Raw genomic sequence first — 6,979 nt, 5'->3', positions numbered from 1 at the left:
GCCCGTTCTAGAACACACCGGAGGCCTTTACCAACAAGCGAAACGACAAGCTCGCACGCTACCTACCCGTCGCTGACTACCTGCGTCGCCGCTACCAGAGAGTAACGGTGGCCGCCGTCATCGTTGGGGTTCTCGGCGCTTGGGACCCGGCCAACGACGGAATCCTCCTGCACCTGTGCTCCCGCAGCTACCTGCGTCTCATGAAGAAACTCTGCGTGAGCGAGGTGGTGGCAACGTCCCGCGCCATCTACCACGCGCACGTGGATTATGGACGCAGCTATACAACCGCTGACCCAGACAAGACCTGCCCTACTACGTCACCACATCGCCTGGCTCCTACCAGGTGCCCTGGTCCACCCGCTGCTGCTCCGGGGACTCCTGCGACGTCAACACCTTCCAATGTCCTGGTGTCTTTGATGCTACCACCCGTATCCAGACTCTATCAGGTCGTCTTGGTCTGTGTACAAAACAAGAACCATGCCGTCTGGCAGACTCAAGACATTTCATGCATTTTCTTGAACATAATGAAAACCTACTCTGTTCTTATTAGCTTAATATCTTACACGGATCCTATTTGAATCCAAGATAATAAACTTATTTTTGCATTGCGGCGGAGTGCTTGAAGCTTGCTTCACCTCCGCCACGGGTTGGCCCGCTATTGCACTACCTCCAGGATCAACCCACTCACCCCTCGGGCAGTGAGTTCTACATTAATCTAAATAAAAGATAGTGTGTACAGATTTACAAAGGATATCGGGGTAAACAGCGTGGGTGCATTGAGTGTCCGAAACGTTGGCGTCACGCCGCCCCGGCTGACGCGGTATTCGCGGCGGCTCGGTATTCGCGTGTGGGGAGTGCGATAGCTGTGTTCATACACACTTTCGATTGCTCTGGGAAAAAATGTTTTTGTGGAAATTTTATATATTGTAAGCACATTCCAAGCATTTGATCGTTCTCACTTGCACATACCCATCATCATCGTTCTCACTTGCACATACCCATCATCATCGTCCTCTCTCTTGGGGTGGTTCTGAGCGGAGCCAGACATCGCAGAATAAACGCTTCTGCTCGCCCTGCCTGCTCGCCGTACCTAGTCTGCCTGCGTCTTTCAGAGTGGTGGAGGTGCGGGGTAAGATCCCGACGTCCTCCTACGTTCATTTCCCACCTGGAGCTCCGATCTGGTCGCCGATTGCACCCAGCCACCCACACAGGTATGCAGACATCGGACCTAACGCCTAGCCCTAACGCTACAGCCCCTACGCCGGCGGCTGCCCGCTCTTCATCTACTGTCACCAGCCCTCAGCGCGAACCGCCCGTGTTCGCGGGTCTTCGCGGTGACGACGTCGAGGAATGGCTTGACCTTTACAACCGTGTGGGTTCAGCCAATCGATGGACCGAAGCAGAGAAACTGAGCTACCTTCCTTTCTATTTGACCAGCGTAGCCAAAACCTGGTATTTTAATCACGAAACTGACTTCGTTGATTGGTCGACCTTTGCCAACAAACTGCGACAAATATTCGGATGCTCATCGGGTCGTTCCGAAGCCGCGAAACAGAAGCTGGCTGTGCGTCTACAACTGGCACATGAGTCGTACACTTCGTATATCGAGGATGTTTTGGCCCTCTGTCGCCGTGCGAATAAAGACATGACGGAAGATGAGCGCGTTCGCCACATCCTTAAAGGAATCGGCCCAATCGCATTCAACGCCTTGGCTGTTGGCAATCCCGCTACGGTTAACGACGTCATTTCGACATGCCAACGCCTTGACCAGTTGCAGTCCCTTCGGCTTCAACAAGACAGTGATCCACGCCTGATGCCTCCCTCTGAATTAAAAACCCTTATCCGCACAATCATCCGGGAAGAACTTCGAGACCTTGAACAGCAGCGGTCCACTGTCGCCTCCGCTCCGTCTCCACCATTCGACCTGCGGAATCTTGTTAAGCAGGAGTTAGCGGCAATGGCGACACCGACATCCCCGGTCGCTCCGCCAGCACGCCCGATGCCCACATACGCCGATGTGACGCCCAGGTCGACACCGGCAGCACCGGTTGTTCAAACGGTAATGCCCACATATGCGGAGATCGCTGCGATTCCGCCTGCTCCCGGGGCATCTAGCTCTACGGATACTGCTAGTAGCCATTTGGCTGCTATGCGAGGTGGAATGACTGCTGCACCCTTGTATCCTCAGTGGCGTCAATCCCGTCCTGTTTGCTTTTACTGCGGTATACGAGGCCACATTTCTCGTTACTGCCGTCGCCGCCAGCAAGAGGAACGACGAGGCTATGCTGAGTTCGAACGAGACCGGTTCCGAAGACCAGATCTTTATGCTCCAGACACCTACCCGTCCGCGCAGTACCGGTCTCCGTCTCCTCCAGTGTCCCCTCGTCAACATCAGGAATACCGCTCCTCCAGACGACGCTCTCCATCGCCCTATCGCCGCTCCGCATCGCCGCTTCGTCCAATCATCTCCCGTCCTGTTGACCAATCTTCGGAAAACTAAGGATTGCAGTTTTTGGAGGGAAAACTGCGTCCCGTCGACCAACAAAAATACCTCCTGTTCGCCCAGCTAATATGTTGTCAGTGATTATTGAAGGTATTCCTGTGCAAGCTCTCGTTGACACCGGTGCAACCACTTCTGTTTTGCGTAGTGACTTGTGCTCGCGCCTCCGTAAAGTCAGAACGCCCTATGTGGGACCTGTGTTGCGTGGGGCAAATAACGTGCTGATTCAACCTGACGGACAGTGTACGGCTCGTGTTTCTATTGATGGTATACGTCACCACATCGAGATGATTGTGTTGCCCACGTGCATTCATGAACTTATCCTTGGTTGGGACTTTCTGCATTCTGCTTCCGCTGTTATATCCTTTAAAGAGAACGTCATTCACATAACGGATACAACGGATGCGCCCATTCCAGTTTCATCACCCTCGATCTCCAACTTGGTCATTGTTGAAGACTGCGTCCTGCACCCTGGTCACGAACACGTGATAGCTGTCGCATCTACCCAAGTAACCGACGGTGATGCACTTGTGGCTCCTTCGTTTCGCTGCACCTCCCGTGGAATTCTCGTCGCCTCTTGCCTCCTCCGGTTTTCCTCTGGCTGCGCTTTTCTGCCCGTTTCTAACACAACTGCAGAATCTGTGCTGCTGCCCAAGGGAATGACAGTGGCAAAGATTGACTTCTCTCCATTGACCTCCATCGCGACACTCTGCCCGTCTTCGTCACCAGTACCAGCTCCAGGTTCACGTTCTTTCCCTTTTCGACCTGTCATTGGTTCAGACCTCACACCAAAACAGTCTGAAGCACTATTGGCCCTTTTGGCTAAGCACAAAGCCTGCTTTGATAGCTGTACCACAACACTGAGTCAGACTTCCGCGGCTGTACATCGCATTGAAACCGACGGTTCTCGTGTGATACGCCGTCGCCCATATCGGGTTTCGCAATCAGAGAGAGAAATAATTGAAAAAGAAGTGAACGAGATGCTATCGCGAAATATAATACGACCTTCTTCGAGTTCCTGGGCATCTCCAGTCGTTTTAGTTAAAAAGAAGGATGGCTCTGTTCGTTTTTGCATTGACTACCGCGCGTTAAATAAGATCACACGCAAGGACGTATATCCTATGCCTAGAATTGATGACGCTTTAGACACACTGCAAGGGGCGAACTATTTTTCGAGCCTTGACTTACGATCAGGTTACTGGCAAATCCCCATGAACGAGGCTGACAAAGAAAAAACTGCATTTGCCACACCGGACGGCCTTTATGAATTTAATGTAATGCCATTCGGCTTGTGCAACGCTCCAGCCACGTTTGAGCGAATGATTGATACTGTTCTTCGTGGCCTAAAATGGAAGACCTGCCTCTGTTACTTAGATGATATCGTTGTTTTTTCAAGTACCTTTGCCCAACATCTTCAACGATTAGACGAGGTGCTACAATGTCTCTCCAAGGCTGGCCTTCAGATAAATACAAAGAAGTGTACATTTGCCAGCAAAAGCATCAAAGTCCTCGGTCACGTCGTTTCCAAAGACGGAATCCAACCAGATCCCGAGAAGATCGCAGCTGTGCTACAGTTCCCTCGACCGTCCAACCAAAAGACGTTGCGCAGCTTTCTTGGTCTCGCGTCCTATTTTCGTCGCTTTATACGCAACTTTGCTACCTTAGCGGCTCCGCTAAATAAGTTATTGGCCACTGGTGCTCCTTTCTCATGGTCCAACGACTGCGAATCTGCATTTGAAATTTTGAAAGAACGCCTGACTTCCGGACCAGTGCTGCGCCACTTCGATGAGAGAGCGCCTACCATACTCCATACTGACGCAAGCGCACAAGGCATTGGAGCAGTCCTTCTGCAGCGTGATTCCAACTCTAAAGAGCAGGTTGTGGCCTACGCTAGCCGGACTCTGTCAACAGCTGAGCGGAATTACACCATCACGGAGCAGGAGTGCTTGGCTATCGTATGGTCGATACAGAAATTCCGCCCGTATCTCTACGGTCGGCACTTCACCATCATCACCGACCACCACGCACTCTGTTGGCTTTCATCAATGAAGAATATGTCAGGACGTCTTGCGCGCTGGATACTGCGCTTACAAGAGTACGACTTTACAGTTACGTACAAGTCTGGCAAATGTCATCATGATGCCGACGCGCTGTCCCGGTGCCCACTTTCGCTCTCTCGTGACAATACGTCCACCGCATCGCGTTCGAATGACTCTGACACCCAGCTTGCCTCACAACACGTATCGCTCGCATCGCTGGATCCAATGCAGCTATCTTCGAACTCCGATTTACGTTCACTTCAGCTGGCAGATTCCTACTGTCGGTCTTTCATTGATCGCCTTCGCGGTGTCACTAAACCACCCAACAGCCGCTTGCGACGCCAGCTTCGACAATTTCGCCTTCAGGACGGTGTGCTTAAGCGCTACATTTACCATCCCACCGGTAACAAGTGGGTGCCAGTTCTTCCCCGCTGCCTTCGTCTTCGAGTTTTGGAAGCATTCCACGATGATATTGCTGCCGGTCATCTAGGCTTCCACAAGACCTACGATCGCATCAAGACGCGCTGCTTCTGGCCTGGCTTGTCCACAACGGTGGCCAAATACGTGGGCTCGTGCGCGTTGTGTCAGCACCGCAAGCGATCCACATCCCCGCCTGCTGGTTTCCTTCAGCCTCTTCCCTGTCCCACCACACCATTCGAATTTGTCGGAATAGACTTGTATGGTCCTTTGCCGTTGACACCTTCCGGTCACCGTTGGATCGTCACTGCAGTCGACCATCAAACAAGATACGCCGAGACTTCACCTCTTCATTCTGCTACCGCCACAGAAATCGCCAATTTTTTCTTGAACTCCATCGTCTTGCGCCACGGAGCCCCTCGCGTCCTTTTGAGTGACCGTGGCAAAGCCTTCCTTTCCAAGGTCCTGGATGAAGTCCTGCAGGCGTGCAATACAGTCCATAAAACCACTTCTACATACCATCCGCAAACGAATGGCCTTACCGAGCGCTTCCACCGAACACTCTCTGACATGATATCGATGTACTTGCATCCTGACCACAAAAATTGGGATAACATTTTACCGTTTGTCACCTTCGCATACAATACTGCGGTACAACGATCAACTGGCTACAGCCCGTTTTTTCTCGTGTACGGCCGATCTGCCTCCTCGGTCTTCGACACGGCATTTTTCTTTGCACCGGCTCCAAGCAGTACCTCGCTCCCAGAAGAGTTCGCAGCCCGAGTCACACAATGCCGTGAAATTGCTCGCAAAAACACGGAAGCAACCCAAAAGGAGAGAAAACATCGCTGTGATAAAAAACGACGCGACGTGGCCTTTAATGCTGGCGATAAGGTTTTACTATGGACCCCGGTTCGAGCGTCGGGCCTTTGCGAGAAATTTCTTCACCGGTATGTTGGCCCATACACCGTTGTACGACAGACATCTCCAGTTAACTACCTCGTCACCCCGCTTCAGTCTGTCACTGACCGCCGTCTGCGCAGCACGGAAATAGTTCACGTCTCACGCATGAAGCCTTTTGTTACTCGTTCGGCCGATCTCTGACTGGCGGCCAGGTTGGCCGCTTCGCAGAGGGGGGGGGGGGAAATTGTAAGCACATTCCAAGCATTTGATCGTTCTCACTTGCACATACCCATCATCATCGTTCTCACTTGCACATACCCATCATCATCGTCCTCTCTCTTGGGGTGGTTCTGAGCGGAGCCAGACATCGCAGAATAAACGCTTCTGCTCGCCCTGCCTGCTCGCCGTACCTAGTCTGCCTGCGTCTTTCAATATGGAGAGCCTCTACTTTTTTGTTGTTATGCTAACACGTACGTACACCAAGTGTTTTTCAAACACTCTTACTCATATTACTAAAACTATTGAGTAATTTATTATTACTGTTTCACAGGAAAGCTCGAGGTGTGTATGTGCCAAGCTATTTCCGCTTTTCGAATTCACCCAATTCGGAACAAGAAATAAAGCAGCCTCTAGAAAATGGGTGTTGGTGTTTCTGTTTACAGTTGCAATGAGAAGCGAAGGCATTTTTATTTCACATCTTCACGCGACGTGTTAACCTGATGGCGCGTGCTGTCGCCACGTATACGCATCTATACTCTTCCCCATCAGAAAATAAAATCGCAAAGAACACCACAGGACCCACCCCGCACACACCTGCTGCACGGTGGAGCGGAAAAGCCCCAATGTGCTTTTCTGTGTCCACTCACCTGGGACTCAGCTTCCTCCAGCGGTAGCTGTAATTCGTTGTCACACGGTCAGCTACCTCGCTGGCGCCCTCAGCCATCACCTTGTAATGACGATATGATGATATGTGGGCTTTAACGTACAAAAACCACCATATGATTATGAGAGACGCCGTAATAGAGGGCTCCGGAAATTTCGACCACCTGGCGTTCTTTAACGTGCGGCCTAATGTGAGAACACGGAAATGCAGCCGGTGCAGCCGGGATTTGATCCCACC

General features: G+C 51.8%; 1 non-coding gene across 1 annotated transcript; it reads left to right on the top strand.

The window, feature by feature from the left end:
* The first annotated feature begins 505 nt into the window (after positions 1-505).
* Positions 506-689, top strand: LOC119182053 (U2 spliceosomal RNA). The gene has a single exon (XR_005111241.2). It is a non-coding gene; the product is annotated as a U2 spliceosomal RNA (small nuclear RNA).
* Positions 690-6,979: the final 6,290 nt, after the last annotated feature.

This window comes from Rhipicephalus microplus, chromosome 6, assembly GCF_043290135.1.
Source record: "Rhipicephalus microplus isolate Deutch F79 chromosome 6, USDA_Rmic, whole genome shotgun sequence".
NCBI classification, from domain to species: Eukaryota; Metazoa; Arthropoda; class Arachnida; order Ixodida; family Ixodidae; genus Rhipicephalus; species Rhipicephalus microplus.
This window is presented reverse-complemented; position numbering and strand designations above follow the sequence as displayed.